At 38.1% G+C, this 18,942-nt stretch overlaps 1 protein-coding gene across 2 annotated transcripts in view; it reads right to left on the bottom strand.

Moving 5' to 3' along the window:
* The window catches only part of drd2a (dopamine receptor D2a), a 50,781-nt gene extending 34,097 nt beyond the window's left edge, over positions 1–16,684 (bottom strand). The window contains exons 1-2 of one of the 2 annotated variants that reach the window (XM_006642285.3): positions 16,536–16,684; positions 16,134–16,335 (exon numbers count right to left, since the gene is read on the bottom strand). The gene's annotated coding sequence lies outside the window, so the exon portion shown is untranslated. Of the gene's footprint in view, positions 1–16,133; positions 16,448–16,535 lie in introns of those variants that run through there. The other variant, XM_069183129.1, reaches the window with a different exon arrangement.
* Positions 16,685–18,942: the final 2,258 nt, after the last annotated feature.

Genomic DNA, 18,942 nt, shown 5'->3' with positions numbered 1-18,942 from the left:
TGAAATCACAAAATTATGTATGCGTTTTTTTAAGCTTAATATTTTATTCAAAACCTGAATGCTCAAGATTCAGGCTTTTAAGGCTATGGTAGGTTACAGAAAATGACAGCAAAAACCACAGAGCAAATATAAAATGTGTTTATGCTATAAGTACTGTACTGAACTCAATATTTTGTGGAAGCACCTTAGCCAACTATTATGGCTGCAATAAGGGCTAGAGTCTTTTTCAGTAAGACCCTACCACCTTTGTACACTGATATGATACCCATTATTTCACGTCTTTTCAAAGTTTCTCCATAGGCTCAAAGTCAGGACCTTGGCTGGGCCACTGAAGAGTTTTCACATTCTTCTTCCTCAGCTGTTGGTTTAGCTTTGTGCTTTGGATCATTGTCCTCTTGAAGGTGAATTTGTGTCTCAACAAGACTCAAAAGTCTTTTCAAGGAGGGACTCTTTCACATGACCAATGGCTTTTCATGAAGACGTTTCAAAGTCTGTTTTAAAGAGAAAAAAGTCATGGTGCCAAAGTAAACAGGCCAAGTCTTTATTAGAGAGCAAAAATTACTTATAAACTCAGGAGGGAGCCTAAAGATAAAGGTTTTTTTTTATTTTGGTGCAGATTGGCTCTAAGATATTCTGTGGCTGAGGGTGACCCGGTGGTTCTGCTGAGCACTTCTGAGTTTGCATTGGGGATGGTTGCTTAGCTATCTTCAGAAACTGTAGCCATGGGGAAACAAAGCACATAGCTAAGTATTCCTAGTAGTGGAAAATGTTGGTGAGTCTGATATATAATACCTCATATATAAAAATACACAGCAATTCAGGGCTAACATGAGCAGGTGTAATTGCTCCATTGAGGACTAATGCCAGAAAGAATTGGAAAGGACATTGAAAACACCCACCATACATGCCTACTCATCTTGAATGGGAATTGTATCCTTACATATTTAAAAGGCCTCTGAAAGTGACAGCCTGAGTTCATACTTAACACTTTCTTTCCCCAGGAGGCCATTTTATTTATGTAGATTTCGCTGAAAATGCCACACAGTAAATCCATTTTGCATGCTCTCAATATTGTTTCACAGAGACAATATGAGGAGCTCCCAGCTGGATTGGGGAATACTGTTTTCAAGATCTGCTAATCGTCTAAAAAGCACCTCAGGCGACTTGCGCCATTCGTTTCTGTAAATGAAGCAGTGCTTCATTGCTAGCACAGCAGATTTCTTTTTCTCCAAAAATTCAAAGCTGTATGAATATTTTGTTTCAATTGCTAATCATGTTTACGTTTTTGTGTTAAAAACACAGAGGTGCATTGCTGAATTCTTTAAGGGATTTAATCTTTTAGGATTTAACTCCGTTGTACTGCTAACACTTTAATTTCAGCAATCTGGGATCATGCCTTTCAGATTGAATATCATTTTGTATATTGAATCATGTATTTGGTATAGAAAAGGATTATTTACATTTTTATATTGACAAAAAAGAAAAAAATATGATTGTGACAATACACGTGTACTTTTCCTGTTTCATTGATTAGACAAAAGCCATTTTGTTTGTCGGTTTAGCTTGGAAAAATAACATTTTGGAAATTGTGTTAATTTGAATTAGAAGGCGGTTGCTTCTTGCAGTGTACTGTATATTCACAAAGAAGATTGCACCGTGTCAAAATGCTTTGCTGGCAAAGCTAATTTCATAAGCAAGAAGCCGACTGAAAACAGGAGACAGGAAGATGACTATCTTTTCACATTAAACCTGATATAGCACACCTGGCCGGATGCCATTTATGGTCACATCAAAGTAATAAATGACCACCTTTATGGATATTACAAAACTTTTAAAGGTCACGATATTCTCACACGTGGAAAGATTTCAAGACATTTAATGTAGTGAAAAGATTGGCTAATACCACTGCAAGCTAAATAACAGAATAAGAGTAAAAAAGGGCAAAATCCAGTAGTGTAGTCACACATTTAGACCATTCTTCATATTTTAAAAAACACTGTAATTTCCTTTACCTAGAATAAAGCACACCAATGAAGGAAGCCTTCTGAAGAACTAATAAAACATTTCAACCTTCTGATAATTGTTAAACCTTTTGATAATATGGTTGCTTGATAAAGACCTTGCAGTGCTACTCTCTGTGGACAGCACCATATTCTTAATAGCCTCTTTGGTGAAAAGGGATCTACAAAGAGCATGCTGTACAGTATATTCCTTTGCAAATAAACACAACAAAGCGCTTTGCCTAAATAAGCAACTTAATGACAAAACTTTGCTGATACAGATACCCTATGGGTTCTGAGTTTCAGTCATGCAAAATTACAGCACTGGCTTCAAGACTTGATTTTTTTTTTCTGTCACAGAAAACAAATTTGATCTTTAGGGGTCTCCTTCCCGAAGGGAAGGGAGGCTCAGTTTCCACACCCATACAGGGGAAAGCACCCTAGTACACTTGCAGATAGATGTAAGATGTGCTGTGCAGAAAACCCAGATATGACGGGAGAGGAGGAAACAGCTGGCAAGTACAGTACACAGCAGAAGCCACCCCACTTTTCATTATAGAACAAAAAGCAAAACAGTTTATTTCAAGATCATTCTTTGCTGGAAGCATGCTGGTGATCTGGACAATTGATCAATTGCAAAATCAAAAAGGTTCCGTAAGTAACGGAGAAACAGAGGTTTCAGGATCATCCGTTACAAGACAAGCCCACAAAGCCTGCAGTTTTTGTTTCTTCCTGTCTTGTTAGATTAGTCTGAGTTAGGTCAAGATTATGGTGTGTTGTTCTTACGCTTGGCACTAGCTCATTAAAAAGTGAGTTTCTCTCTGGTTTTCACTCTTTTTTAGGGCAGTCTACACACTTTGAGCATTTACTCTGTTCCACCCATTTCTTCTGTAATGCCAGTGCCCTGCCTGTCACCCTCACTAACATGGAATTCATATGCTGTATGTGTGCAGAATATCTAGATGACAAATCCACGTGAAATAGATCAACGCAATAGAATAGGTAAATATCACTGTTGTAAGGGCGGCCTTATTTAAACTTCTTGTGCTGCCCTTTCCAGACTGCCAGCTGCCAGGATCAATGGGATTCAAAGTGGGATAATGTATCAACAGGATACAGTGACCACATGCTGCTTCGCAAAACTGGTCTACTACTAGGGTCTAGTTCTTTTTTTTACCTATTATGTCACTTAAGTGCACTAATGCATCTTTAGAGCTGAGCAAGCGCCTTCTAGTTCACACTAGTGGTGGGACAACCTGTATGTTAAAGTATTTTTCTACAATATGATGTCTCCAATGTCTCCAATGTAATTCATTATTATTCATTATGTGTCGCACTAATACTCATTGTTATTGCTCTAATGAACATTGTTAATACAAAAATAACCAGGGGCTATAGTAGGAGTGGTAATATTAATTGGAATTATTAATTCCCGAAGATTGCAGTAGTAGTATTGGTGGTAGGTAGTATTGTAGACAATGTCATTGGTAAGTGAGATCATACTATTAGTGGCACAAATTCTGCTAAATATCTCTGTACACCTTACCGAGTTACTAGTCTGAATATGATTAACTCCATAGTACTCTGAGTTACTGCAACAATCTATAAAGGCTTAACATCAAATATCCATATAATTAATTCCCAGTTAGTGTATATTTCTAATAGTATATTAGAATAAAGGACTCTCAAAGATTGTGAAGACACCACCCAAGGAATTCTTTGTCAGCTGCAGATCGTGCTGAGACGCAGCTGGCCTGAACTGGGGTTATTCACACTACAGCAGAAGATGTGAAGCTCAGGACTGAAAGGAGTGTTGCTGACCTGCATGTGAAGTGACTAAGTACTGTACGCCAGCACCCTCCCCATAAAATTGCACAGCTTGCTTTCTCTATAGCAAAGAATGCTCGGCTTTGAGTAATGGGTGAGAGTATTTATGAGCTCTAACCTTCAATCACTACGCTACAGGAGATGGAAATGCCTTGAAACTTTTCAGTCCACTTTTTGAGCTCCCACCTTAATCTGGGAGGGTGCTCCTTGTAAACACCTTGTAAACACTGTACGTGGGTGCAGACATGTGCATTTGCACATTTTTACTGGGTATGGGAAGAGAGAGAATCCTGCATCGTAGTTACAGTTCTGTCAGTTTCAAAATGCTTTTGTGTGCTAATCACTGACTCCAGCAGTAACGTGAGGTGAAAAGGGCAAGTATGTAATAATCCTTGAAAAAATTCTCATAAGGAGCAGGAAAGAACCTTGCTGTCAGTCTAAAAAATCCCAATTAATTTATCATCACATTGCTGGAGGTGTAAAACCCAGACTATGAATAACAAGTATTATATTAAATCTATATTAGGACTGACCACCTTCTGGCTGCTGCTCCAGACCCATCTGTTTCGACAACACCTGTTACCTCTTAATTCTCAGCTACATCCTTCAGAAACTCCTCTGTACTGCACTGTTTTTACTTCTCAAACTAAAAACGTAATGTACTTGTTGCACTGTAGACATCAAACACATACCACCAGGGTTCCTAAATTATTGCTTTGTATCTGTAGTACCTGTGTCTATGCTTTGTTGCACATCTAATACCTGGAGCCATGACAGGGATCTTTATATACTGTAGGAGGTTCTCAGGAAAACAGACACTCATATGAGCCTTAAGGTGATACTAACACTAGCACACTATTTATTTTACAATGCTTACAACTCCAAAACCCACAAAACAAAACCCTAGTTCTCTGAGCTCAAGCTAAACTTCTTCAGAATTCACCTTCAAGCTGCTTAGTGGCTCAAACAGACAAAAAACTAAATGTCTATGGGCCCCTTAGTCAGTTGTTTCCAATTCTGAGAGGCTCTACTGCATAGCAGAGGTCAACAGCTAGTGGAAGCCTCTGCTTCCTGGTTTTTAAATCTCACCCGACCACTTGTCTCTTACCAATTGGTCAGGTGCCTAAAGACAGCAGACTGTTCCCTATTGCTCTCTGGTGAATGTGTTTCAGAAAGGAGCCTCCATGTTTTCTCCACTTACAACACTTACTTGGTATTTTGTGAATTCTTAGATTTTATATTTTCCTTTTGCTTACTTAGTAAGCAAAACAGTAGGTTTTCCTAATGTACAGGTATTGTTGTTAGATTCATTTTATTTTATTGTACATGTTTGGAATACATTTAATTGCATTTATGCTTATGAACTGACAGTTACCCTGATAAGGACATTTTTGCCCTGTTCCCATACCTACTGTATACCAGTTGTGTCTCACACAGTGCTGTGTTTGTCCTTGTTACAGATGAGTCCAGCAAAGTATTACTTAAAAAGTCTAATTCAAATGTGAGTGCTAATTCACTATTGTATTTTCATGCCAGGGGAAGAAATCTTTGCTGGAGAACTTTTGACGAGGCAAGAAATACAAAGAACAAGACCCATGGCATGTTCAGCTCACTCAGAAACTTATAACAAGCTTTTTCTCACACATTAACTGTAACTCAACACTCACAGAGCTCTTCGATCATTTACGCAGTGCGTGCGTATGATGTGAGGAGGGCTGTTCATGTGAGGTTCTGACTTATTGAGAACTCACATGAAACCATTCGGCGAAACAAATGTTGCATCTGTAGTGCTGTCTGAAATCAAAGCACTGAAAAATCACCACAGCAAAATGAACAGCAGCATGGCGTTTTATCAGTGACTGTTAACAAGCAAAGGTTGCAAAATGAAAGAACTGGCAAACCAGTATTCCAGTGATCTATTTAAAACACACCTTTGCAACTGCTGTAAATCAAATAGTGCTTATGAGCATTTTTTTCTGAAAAGCAACATATTGCCTTGCAATGAAATGGAACAATAAGCACTATACAGAATAGAGGGAGTACTGTGGTTTCTATGGCAATGGTGATTTAAAATATCACAGAGACTAACCAGAGGAGGACTTGAAATTGTCATTAAAGATTTTTTCAACCTGCAGGAGCATACAGTATGTGGATGCCAGTGTTTCCTGGCTCTGCAATAAGGCACTACCTGCTCAAGTACAGAAAGGGGCTGATTGACAAAGACAGGATTGTAGTTATAAATAAATAGGCTCAGATAAACATGTATGGAATACTTTAAAAAAACGTTTTGACACAGTTCAAGAGGTCATGCTCCAAGCCAGGGATGAAGACTTAATAAAAACAGCTGGTTTTCCTTCTTAGTGTTTTATACATGCCTTACTCTGCTTTTCTGGCTAATGTACTGTGGAAGCAAACATTATTTTAAACAGAAACAGGAGATATCTACTGCTTGTCCTGGCATCTACAAATATTTCAACAATTTTGCATTTGCCAGCTGCCATAAACCCTGCAACTCACAACTGGTAGCCCACTGAAGCTCAGCAGGTGTGAGCTTGGCCAGTACCTACAGTAGATGGGAGACCTCCTGGGAAAAACTGAGGTTGCTGCTGGGAGAGGTGTTAGTGGGGTCGGCAATACACTTGCAAGTACTGTATATAGTACTTTCTTGGACACCTAAAGCGCATTACAGGAAATGGGGACTCTCCTCCATCACCACCAATGCGCAGCATCCACCTGGATCCAGTTAAATCAAAGCATTGACCCATCTGACAATCTCAGAATTACAGACCTTGATGTTATCTTGTCTATATGCTGTCGCAAGGGTGCCTATCTCTGGTCCTGAGGAACCATAGCCCCCCCTTAAATCAACAATTTGATTTGGAAAGTCCTAGGAAATGTGGAACATTTTTTTTATCAAAATCAATCGTTTTAATATGACTTCCAAACTGTGTAATTGACCAAAAAAAATGTTCCAAGCGTTTAATAATTGCTATATTTAGGGGTGACCCATAAAACCCACTGGATTGTTGCTCTATAGGACCAGTTTAGTCCATCCCTGTCCTACAGTCTTTTTTCTCCTGTCCAACAGAGTCTCTTGTCTGCAATTTACAGGCTGGCTGAAGTGTTAATTAGACTATAGATCCATGTCTTTGCTCTGACGTACCATGAACTACAACAATATATCATTGGCCTGTCTTTGCCAGTCTGCAACTCAGCTTTTGCTTCAGCTACAATAAACCTACCACTGTGTGTTGGGGTAAGAAATGTCACTCAAGGTTCAGGTAGATAGAGTTATAGCTTGTGGCCTAGTGAAGCTATGTCTATGGACCACACCATTAATTATCAAGAAGCTCATACAGTATGTGGGAATTAACAGAGGAATTAAATCAGATACGAAAATATTGACACAAAAAGACTAGTGATTTATTTTTCTACCTCTGAACTTTGTACAGTTTGCCACACTCATTGCATTTTTCCTTGCAGTCAGCACAGCAACATCTATCTTTCAGAAAGCACTGATGGGACTTTTAAGACCCTGAAAGGTCTCAAAGCTTGTGCTGTATCCAAACAACAAGACAAATCTCAATCGACACTATCAATTGCATGAAAGCTTTCAGAAATTTGTGAGACAGGATATGGTGGAAAAGTCAAAGAAAGCATTTGATTGTCAGCAAAAACCATCTTCACTAGAGTTTTATTTGTTCATTTGTGCCTCTCTTTCCCAGGCAGTCAGGATTTTTTTTAATCTGCGATTTTTCTGACGCACACACTCCAGATACAAAGAATGAAAAATCATGTTGGTGTCTGTTTTCTTTTTATTTGCCCGAGGACAAGAATTAGGCTGATCAAAACCTGTTTTCTTTCCAAACTGCACATATCCTCTTACCAAAGCAAAAGAGACTTAAATGTATTTTTAATGCCATTTTCAAGATCATTACAGCAAAGAAGGCTTTGAATTAATTCATTTACTCTTGGGATATGTATTTTTCTCTCAAGATAAATGACTTTCCTTTTTTAAAAAAAAATCCTTGTCACCCTGACATATTCTTCACCTCAGATGCACTCAGAAAAAGAATAAGGTAGTAATATCATTTACAGGTCATAGTGTAATGAGTGCAAGTATAATGTTGTACCTGTGTTAATGTTTGGAAATCTGATGGTCAAAACTTTACTATTAATAAAATCCTCATGTTCTTCCATATTAAACTTCAGGGCACAGCCACAGCTCACTGAAACCATTTCAAATCATTTATCTCAGGGGCATCCGCGACACCAGGACTATTCTTAATGCATATTGTAGGACGCCAGTTCAGAATTCTCAAGAACAACCCGGCATTCTTGGTTTTAAGCCTCCTTATCCTTACTCCATTGAATCATTTTGTTTATTTAGTTTATTCAGCCACTGAGGATAAAGCTTATGATGCTGTAGTACTGGATGTTCAAGTCAGCGTGCCCCTTGCGAATGTGTTTTAATTGGAAACTCATTTTAAAAATAATTCCCTCACCTGTGGCATGGAATCAAGCCAATGATGCCAGTGCTGATACTGTACATAGTTGTATAAGCTGCCCTACCTTCAGTCCAAGTGGGGTTGGACAGAAAATATTCTATTTGTGTTATATTTGTATAAAATACAAATAAAATCACTGCAACTTGAGCACGTTTTCAGAAAATGAGTCATGAAAAGCTTGTTGGAAGACCCTGCATAACATCTTGCTCTAATAAAGTGTATAGTACTGAATTAAAAAATTAAAAACTATGATGACAGTTCTGCTGACAGTAGGTAGAAACATGATATATTTGACTTTAATGAAAAACAGCATAAAAGAGTAAATCACTATGCAGAAATGACAGAAATAGTGAATCTTAAATATTGACTATTTGACTATGAGTCGGAAATTGGCTACAGTACAGTACATCCTGCAATCAGTAGATCATTTCAGAAAGAAGTGTTCTGAGCTCCACTAATTTTAAATGACATGGCTCTTCCTGTGACTTCCCTTTCTTTTTTTGAAGCTTCCCTCCTGCCCAAGATGGTGGCATACAGATTGTGTGCTGGTTGACAGGATACCTGCCACTACGGGAGCAGGATCAGCTGAGTATCCTGCTCCAGACAGAATTAATGGAGCTCTGAACAGATGGTGATGATGGTGGTGATGAGCAAGATGGTGATGACCAGGAGCAGTGTCCAGCAACTAACTCTGCTCGAATGGTCCAGCCTCTATTCCAGACATGTTGAATCCAATCCATCCCCTGGCTGAAGTCTGTTGTTTTCCAGTGTGAGAGATTGAAAACCATTTCTTCTTGCTACAGCAATGGTGGTTTATTTTCCAGGCTGCTACTGAATAACTGCTGTTTTTTCCCTGATAATGGGCAACTGATATTTTCCCCTGTGTGGGCTGTTTGTTTCCCAGCTAAAAAAAAGTTTTTTTTTGTTATAGTTCAGGGTCATTTATTTTTTTAAATATCATCCTAACAGGACAAAATCTAGCTGGAAAAGCCTCTTTCTGCCATAGAGTAGGGCTGTTTTTCTCTCTAGCACCCCACAGGGAGAGCCCCAGTTTGGGCACAATATCACACTTTTTCCAGGCATTTTGCTGAAAGTCCTTTTTATTTCTACTGTCAATGACATCTTATTAAAAAAAAGCTTTATTTTCACTTGAAATCTTGAGTGTGTGGTGTGTCTGTGCTCAGGGCCCACACAGAACCTGTGCCCATATTGTGGACCCTCCCACGTGACATGACATCATGTTGAAACTGTCAGTAAATCAAATAGAGAGTCCATATGGGAGATAATGTCACTTAAAATTTTAATTGTCCTCTGAGTTATGAATGAATGTTTTATGTCCTACCTGTGACAAGCAGCTGCAGAATGAGTTTCTAGGTTTCCTCTAGAAAACATACAGGAATACACACATCTAAGGAAAACCTGGTTGCTACTGTAAATGAAGCTAAGAGCTCAGTAGGTTAATTTCACGCTGAATATTTTAAGTCTAATGCTTGAAGTGAAGAAGTGCTAGAAGACTTATTCTTTAAAAACAGAAGCTTGAACATTGCAATATTCATAATAGAGCTCTTTACAGGAGCAAAATAAAACTGATACTATGCATATAGCAGTTTAACAAAATGCCATTAAGAAAAGGTAATACTGAAGTGTATAGCTGAAAATACTGAAAGAGCACTCTGCCCTTTGTCAGAATATCCAAGCCAGTGTCTAAGTTCCCTGTAGTTCGGGATGGGTCACTGCCGTAGGTGGTGCTATCTTTTGGAATAAATGTTAAACTTTTCCCTGTCTATCTGATCATTAAAGAGGAGTTCCTAATCCTAGGGGTGTTACCCCCAGAATCCTCTCAAAATCCCCCCCCCCCCCCAAGACTTCAGGCCCAAAGTTTCCACTTCCTGTATTTAAATTAGTGATTTAATTTCTCAACTTCTTTATCTGATGTTTAGTGTGGCTTCTGGCACTTAATAGATGCTGCACTTCAGCAGCAGATGAAGTGGATCCTCTCACACAAGTAAAGTACTTTTCGACCTTTTAGGAAGAAAAATGCAAGCAATAAATGCTAGGACTTTTCCTTCAAGAAGCCTGCAAACGTAAGGCTAAAAATAAATGCAGACTGTAGTGCTTTGATCTTTAATTACTCTTGAATGTTCTGTTACCTAAAATGCTTGGTAATAAGAGAAAACAGTGAAATCTAGAAACCAACTTGTAGAAAGATTTAAGGTGTAGCAAAAAAATACCTAATACTAACTTGTATTACTAACTTGTATTGTATGATGTTACATGGTAATCGCCATTTATAAAATACTTAAATGCATGTTTGATGGCCACACATACTTTTTGTCTGTGAGACAATTTTACTGAAAATAAAAATAAGGTTGATCTTTTATTGGGTACATATGAGTTGAGAACATATGTATCTCATTAACATATCACTTCCTTCTCTATATCCACTTTATCCAATATATTTTATAGCTTTTGTAATAAAGTCTGTTTTTATAGCACCTCAAAGAACCTGTCATCTGTGTATTTATCCTGTCAATGGACTTACAGTACTACTGTACATCATTCAATGCCATTGATTACTTAATTATCAAGAATCCTGACTGTGCTTCATGGAATCTGCCAATATATTTTAACTTGCTCATTTTTTTAGTTATTTCTAAGTTCATAATCAGTTTCTCCACAAAACATTTGTAATACACATGAGGTTATATCACGGCATGCTCAGACTGACCTTTTTTAAGTCTAATTCTAGAGAGTTAAGACTGATTCTTATTTTTTATAAATAAATGCTTATAAAAGGAGCCTTGAGGTGTTCATACCAGAGCTTTTTACAGGAACAAATCAAGACCTACTCTAGTTTAACAAAATAGTATCAAGGTAATGCTGAAAGGTATAGCTCAAAATATTGAAAGGCTAAAATCTGTGCAAATGTAATGTGATCTAAAAATAGATCTGAATGAAAATACAAATATTTCGCAGCAGGCTTTATATTCTCTCCTTTCATCCCTTTCATAGGAAATTTAACAAACACTGGAAAGAAATATGCATTTTGGCTCATAATTAGTCAATAGCAGTCAAAAGACTGACTGATGCAATTGATCTGTTCACAATTGCTACCCAGGGAAATAAACAAAGTCAGATGTGCACTACCATTCTTACAGTCTTGTGAAGTGGAAGGAAAGTAATGCCTGGTTTAGGCAAAGAACTAGTTAATCATAACGTGTAATTAAAAAATGACTTCACATGGTGACTCCATCATTCATCCAGTGGAAAGGGCTTCAGAAAATAATGGAGGGGCACCACTTGCTCACTGGAGGATGAAAGAATTAGGGGTAACGTTAGCGAGGCAAAGACAGAGGCAGGTACTGTATACCATATTTCAAGGTTGGAAGTGGCTACCTGCCCGCATCTCTCAGTTTCACTGACATCTCTTCCCATCATGCATTGGCACATTCAGTGGCCATGACAGGCAATAAAGTAGCTGCAGGAAGAGAGTTTGGCAGTTTTTCATGTGAATTTAACTTGAAAGTTATAAATAGGAAATTGGCACACTCCCCCAATCTGACTAATAATGATGTTAGTCATAATTTCATCTTTTGTCAAATTAGAAACCAAAAACCTACCCTTCAGTGTAAAACCAGTTAATTAAATCATCACAACTCTTTCACTATAGCACCACTACAGTGGGTTAGGGGGGTGGTAATTAAAGAGAGAGAGAAGATTCCTCTGCAGTTTTCATTGGTCTGCGCCACCCCCCAGTTTCAACAGTTGGAATCCAACAGAGCCAGATGAGAGCCTGAACACGCACAGGATGATGGATGTAGTTCTCACCGTCAGCATTTCAAATTTCTGCCGTCTTGGCAAAGTCATAAGAATCACTTCTGACAGCATGGGTAGGATGACCCACCCCATTAAACTCTCCCATCTTGGCTGTCACCTGTTCAGCTGATCACTGCTGCCTGAAGAATCCCTGTCACAGTTACAGTATCCTACTCAAACCTGTCTGGACAGCACGACACAACACCATACTCTAAATCAGAAGCTTTACTGGGGAAGCCACTCAGGAGTCCTAGAATGGCCAGAATTTGTACTTAAGGCAAGCTCCACATGTCAAAACTGCAAGTTAAATGCTTAGCTGAGTCCCTGGAACTCCATTGACAGCATGTATCCTGCAGAACCACATTACCTGGAAAGACATGTACTGTACAACAATATCAGAGTGAACTACTGTGATTAATCATCCCACAATATTAGATTGGGAATCCACAATATGACCTACTTTATGTAGTTCACAACAGATAAATGAATATCATACTATATACCATTACCAAATTTGGTTTGAAGTCCTGTATTTATCTCTCAGAGATAATCTTTTTTTTCTTTTATTGTTTTACTTTTATTTTCCAACTAATTAGGTCTGATTTAAACAGAAAATACTCTTAATTCATAGAGGATGACATGTTTCTTATTCTGATTTGTATTCTCATTTGCTCAAAAACCAGCTGCCTTGTTTCAGTGCTCCATGTGTTTTGGCACTCTGAAGAAGAACCTTTGCAAACGCCACAAAAAGAACAAGTGCAATTACAAATTGCCACAGTGAGATTCGTTTTTTGCCATTGTCTTGGAAGAAGGATAGAAAAGAAACAACAAATAAATCATTCAGCAGATAACATCGACATTAAAAACAACTGCAAATCCAGCAATTTCCTTCTAACCATTCATACAGTATATCAATCTTTTGTACTTGGTCACCTCTATAACATCCACAAAAAAGCACTTAAGTTATGTAGACTGCTTGTAAACTGTGAGAGAGTCTCATTCCATTTAGTTCTTTGATTTTGTTAATTATTGGTTGAAAAAATATTTGGATAGTTTTTTTCTTCTTTGTCATGAGGATTTGGAGCATTCGTGAGGATCAACTGAAAACTCCACCATTTATCCTACTGTTGGGTCTACACATGGTTTTAATGTCCTGATATGTCAAAGAAAAAAGACAGTTAACATGTATTTCTCTTCTTGTAACAATACCCCCACAGATATCACCTTCAGGCTCTCCTGCTATGTTGGAGTTGACAACACAATAGGTTTAGGGCCAACTTCCATCATGTGAATTTTCTCACTGTTGACATCTGCCATTACAACATCCATATCATTTTGTTTTCAGTCGAAAACAAAATCACCATGTAGAGTATTTCATTTTGGATGATGTAAATGTACTATTTTCTCACAGCACAGCAACAAAAGTTTTGCCAGACAGATTTTGGAAAGGAAATTATCATAAGGAATTGCTTTTAAAAAACACATAATTCCTGCAAACATATTCCATTTGTAAGCTGGACAGAGGCAATAACTGCAGGTCATTTTCTCAATCCTGTCCTTGACAAACATCATGTATGAATAAAATAACTTTTACATCAGACAATATGGAATTACAGAAATAATTTCCTTCTTAAATTCTTTTGAATATTATTAAACTAGGATCATCACCCAAACACACGCATAGCACATGTGATCTTCTGTATCTGGAAGCTTTTGAAACTACAGATATTTTTTAGTAGGTACACCATTTTTTTTTTAATGTGAGCTTGGTTATGACCTCATCATCACTACCCTTAGATTGTATGTTTCGTGCTACCTGTCAGATCACATGGGGGTGTAATTCATTGTCTAATAAAAATAAAAACAGGTTTACAAAAATTAAAATACAGAAAGGTCAAATCGTTTATAGCTAATCATTAAGAATCTCTAAATTGTAGATATGTGCATACAGTATATAAATGCATGTACTGTATTTCTCTCTAAATCCCCTTGTTCATTCAGGCATAACTGGTGAAAGAAATATGTGACCACATTATACGGTGTTCATTTCTCTTGCTGTGCTTTTTAATACAAAGTGAGCACATACCGTATGTTTTTTTTCCAGATGATAATATTCTGTTTCCCTTAGAATTTTACACAGCATAACAAATGCATTCTGCAGGACCTTAAGGGGGCACAGTTATGGCTTTAGTGTTGTTCTTAGTGAATTGAAAATGAAAAGCTTTAGGGGTTTCTTTTAATACACCTTTCCATGAAATGCCTCTTCTGATAGTTTAGGCATTATTTTCATACAACAGCTCTCTGGATGAGACGTTTGCTCATTTTCAGACAAGTCCGGATTTCAGATGCTCATTAAAGTTGTTGGCCTGGCAGTGTACATTAAGGAAGACACACATGAAATGGTATTGCAAAGGCTCTGAACTTTTGAAGACAGCATTTTGTCATGAATGGAGTTGCTGTGATATGAGCACATTGCATTGATGTGTACTTTTTAAAGAAAAGACATGAATGAGGAAAACACACGTCAGTGTCTGGTTGTATGTATGACATTTTACCTTTGATGCAGTAACTCAATCAACATTAAGGTAAAGCATATTGAGTTCAGTATTAATTGAGATATGTTGCTTACAGTACAAACCTGGGTTAAAACCTCTTACTAACAGAAGTCATGCCGTGTTTCATATTCATAAACTAAATACCAAGACTTTGATTTATGGACAAATCTTAAACTGAAATTAAATATGACCAAATTCAGATCTCTATAGGATATGTGAAAGTCATTCACCTAAAAAAAATAATGTGGAGAAGACACAATATTTTACTTTTTTCCAGAAAAGCAAGCAGTTTCTGAAAATTTTTGAAAGTGTTGTTATTTTCTCCATGCTTTGTTGCGCACTCGAAAAGAAGCCTCTTAACGTGGCAGTAGTCTTTATCCTTGTACTACCGCTGCGCTTTGTGTCCAGTGATTTGTCTTCGTCCTTCTCCTATGAGCCTTACAAGGTTCTTGCTGAGTACACTGAGACAATGCAGTTAATACGGTTTCGTTTTATAGAACTGACATCGGTGACGGGTCCCGTTCTAAGCGACAGGTTGCGACAGGTCAAAATCGTTCACTATAGACTTACATGAGTATTACAGTATAGAATGAAGGTCCTTCATGGACATATTTCATTATGGGCATTTTAATGAAAGACATCTTAAACTATACGGTAGGCAATAATAACATGATATTCACAGAACAGGTTTAGTACTTCCTTTTTATAAAAGCATCACGATGGTATTTTACAAAGAGAATGTTAGACACTTTTACGAATAAATCTTTTGTAACACGTAAACATTAGTAGCAATAGCTTAAACAAAATTTGAATGGGTTCTGTCATGTTTGTAATTAACTAAACGATTACAAATGCTGTTTTTCCTTTAAGGAATATTGAAGCTGCCTGAGTACACCAACATTGAATGTTACAGTATATATTTATAAAATTATATTGGCATTATGTTATACCACCGCAAAAGTTTACGATTCGAAAATAATGTTTAAGAAATTGTGCACAAACTGTGACAGCACCATTTTGCATTAAAACCAACAAACAACGCAAATGTTTTCTGATAACGTAAGCATTGGTTTTCCTAAAAGAAAGTAACGATATTATGTCGTCCGTTAGATCATGAAATCGCTTTTAAAATCTGTATTATAACTATTCCAACAAGCTTTGTGTTTTTGACGCTTTGTTAAAGTGTGACCACGGTGAATTGATGTACAGTAGTTTACACAGTGGAACAGTAAATCGTAACAGTCAAGTTTAATGTTAGGCATTCATAAAAAAATAACCGAGGACGTTACCATTTTTTTTCATGAGAACAATCAGTGTATATCATACCTAGAATGGAACCTTTAATGATGGATATTAATCAGTCTTCCACAGAAGAAAACAAAGAAGAAATTCGGTACTTCAACCCGACAAACAGGAAACATATTTACCTTCAAGCCATACGATTTGGGAATCAAACGTGTATCCAACTTTCCTTCTTCTTGTAATCCACAACTATCCAGAATTGCCTCTCTTCATGACGCCACTTACGACCTGTCCATGATGTTATTTGTCCAGCGAGCAGCCTTGTGTCACAGCTACTCAAAAGTTGACGGTTACAAGCGCTGCTGGGCGCACCAGGTGAAATTCACCCTGGATGGAAGCGAAATAAGCCGTTTAACTGAAAGTAAAGTTTCAGTATTTATTTATAAAACGCATTAACGAAGAGATTTGTAACCTGAGCGTTACTTTCAGAATTCCAGCTCATCGTGCTTAGTGCCTCTTATGATTTCATTTCTGGGAGAAATAAAAAGACTGAACTCTATTGTGGCATGTTTCCAGGTAAAACTTACTTCTTAGTGAAAAGGCGAGGGCTAACCAGTGCTCCACTCTACCGTCTAAGTGAGAGTCTAATGCGTTTTATTCCATAACGGCTCCTCTCCGATTCACCACTGAAATGCGCATTTACGCACAAAGCACCCTCGCGGGTGTTCAGCACCAAGTGAGGGACAGCTACACTGAGCTCAGCATGCACTGTGCAGGTGGAAAATAAAGGCGGAGCCAGGGCAGAGGTCAGAAACAGATTAGTACTGGCAGTTTTCTTTTCAGAACAGCCACACACAACCTGGTGCTACCTGCCTTGACGGATTAAGGGTTATTCCAGAATTTTGTTGCTTCTTTAAAATATTTATGAAAATAAAGGGATTCGCCTGTATGTTTATTAAGCATTTCCCGTAGATGGCGTCGGAGTGTCACATTTGTTTTTCCCCATTAACAAAAGCATATTTCTTTCAACTCTCCAGTTCATTTATTTGATAAAAATGATATTTCTCAGATTTAAAAGTTATTTTGTAAGAGCTTGGAAAGCCGTGATCTTGGAATCCCCCTTGAAGACGTTTACGAAAACCTCTTCCACAATTAACAGAAGTTGCTACAACAGTTACAGTAAAATAAAAGCAGTTCTATTTCCAGTTATCTGGAAATCTCATATTATGCGGTCTTCTCCTCAGATATCCAGTGATAACATGGGTCCAGCAGTAATCGGTATTATTGTGTCATGGAAACGTGTTCTGTTTGTAGCATAGACGTTGAATAAATTACTGTTAAAGGGAAAACAGCTGCCCAAAACTACTAACTTTAACTACATAAATGCAAAAACATGCTTTACATTTGCTGTATAATGACAATTCCTGTGCCACCTCCCTGCCTGTGTGTGCGCTCTAGTGATTACAAGCCCTGTGTTTCCTGAAAGATGAACTCACAGTTTCCTCACACTGTTCTGCAGATCTAGACTCTCCCATCACTCCTCCAAGCGGCAGCATAAGACACTTGCTAATGACAAGCATGGCTTGTTCCCTCAGTCCCTGGGGCTGGGTACTCTCAAGCACATACCTCCTTACGATGCCTGCTCTGTTATTTCAAACTGCACCAAACAAAGCAGAAGGGAGAGGTTGGAGCTTATGAACTACCTGGTGTACCGGTACTGGTGGAGTTACTGTCTATTCCTGGTCCATTTTGTGAGTGGCTCCCTCTGTGACTGGATCCCCAGTTTATGGCCAATGGCCACTGTATTTGGCATCCTCAAATACATCTCCTGCCTCTTTGCTGCATTCTTGTGTCCCTTCCCCCTGGGTGAAATGTGCTTCCAAGTGGCTCACCTTTGTGAACCACTGTATCGAAAGTGACTGGACTCTACTGCCTGTTTTTTTTCCCCCACCATCCTCACCTTTCACCAAAGTCTCCCTTCAGTTCAGTTTATTACTTGCCCTATGAACAAGCAATGCATGTACACTAGGCTCTGATACAAAGACATCAAGGAAATGCCAAACCAAACACAGAACAGCAGCTGCTGTAACAACAGCACGTTAAATAACTTGCAAGTCAGAAGAATCAGTGTAAAAAGAGAACAAAACCTATCGGTGTGAGCCAGTGGTAGAGGTGGAGTTCGATAATCTGACAGCTTGTGGGATGGAACCGTCTCTGAATCTGGAGGTTCATGCCTTTATGCTCCTATAATGCTTATCAGAGGGGACAAGGGAGAAAACTGGGAAACCAGGATGTCAGTTATCCTTAATGATACCTCCAGCTTTCCTGACACAGAATTGTAAAAATGCCCACAGCAGAGGGGAACTGTACTCCAATAATGAGTAAGGCAACCCGGTTGCCCTCTGTAGCCCCTTGGATACTGGATACTGGGGAGCCTACAGCTATCTTTCTGTTTTATCTGGTTACTGTTATTTTATAAACAGGCTGGGTGGTAGAATACTAACACATTGCAACCCAGTTCCTGTATAAGGGAAATATTGCTTTTTTTGTTCTGTTGGTAATAAGAAACCAAGTTAAAACACACATTACAAAAGGTGATCTTAATCACAAAAATATCCAAACATGCTACTGAATATTGTTCTCATTCAGAATCTGTTTTTTTCCTATTTCAGAATACATCTTGACAGTAACATTCACATTGGGTTTTCACCAAATGCTGTGAAATCCTTTGAGATTAGTACTGAAAGCCTCTCATTTAATTTATTTTGCTCTATAACAGGTTGCCTCAAAACAATGTAAATTTTGTTTCCCATATGTCTCATGTGCAGTAGATGTCAAGAAGATCCTATGCTTTTTGAAAATTATGCAATTGCAGTATGAAACCGAACAAGAACTTGAACAGATACTGGTATGCAGTGAAAAAATCAGCCCTCCAAACAAATCCCCAAGAAATATGAAATCTGGGAAGAACTCTATTTTTCACCTCCATCAAAG

This window comes from Lepisosteus oculatus, chromosome 23, assembly GCF_040954835.1.
Source record: "Lepisosteus oculatus isolate fLepOcu1 chromosome 23, fLepOcu1.hap2, whole genome shotgun sequence".
In the NCBI taxonomy this organism is placed as follows: Eukaryota; Metazoa; Chordata; class Actinopteri; order Semionotiformes; family Lepisosteidae; genus Lepisosteus; species Lepisosteus oculatus.
Note: the sequence above shows the minus strand (reverse complement) of the source record. Positions and strands in the feature narration are given on the sequence as shown.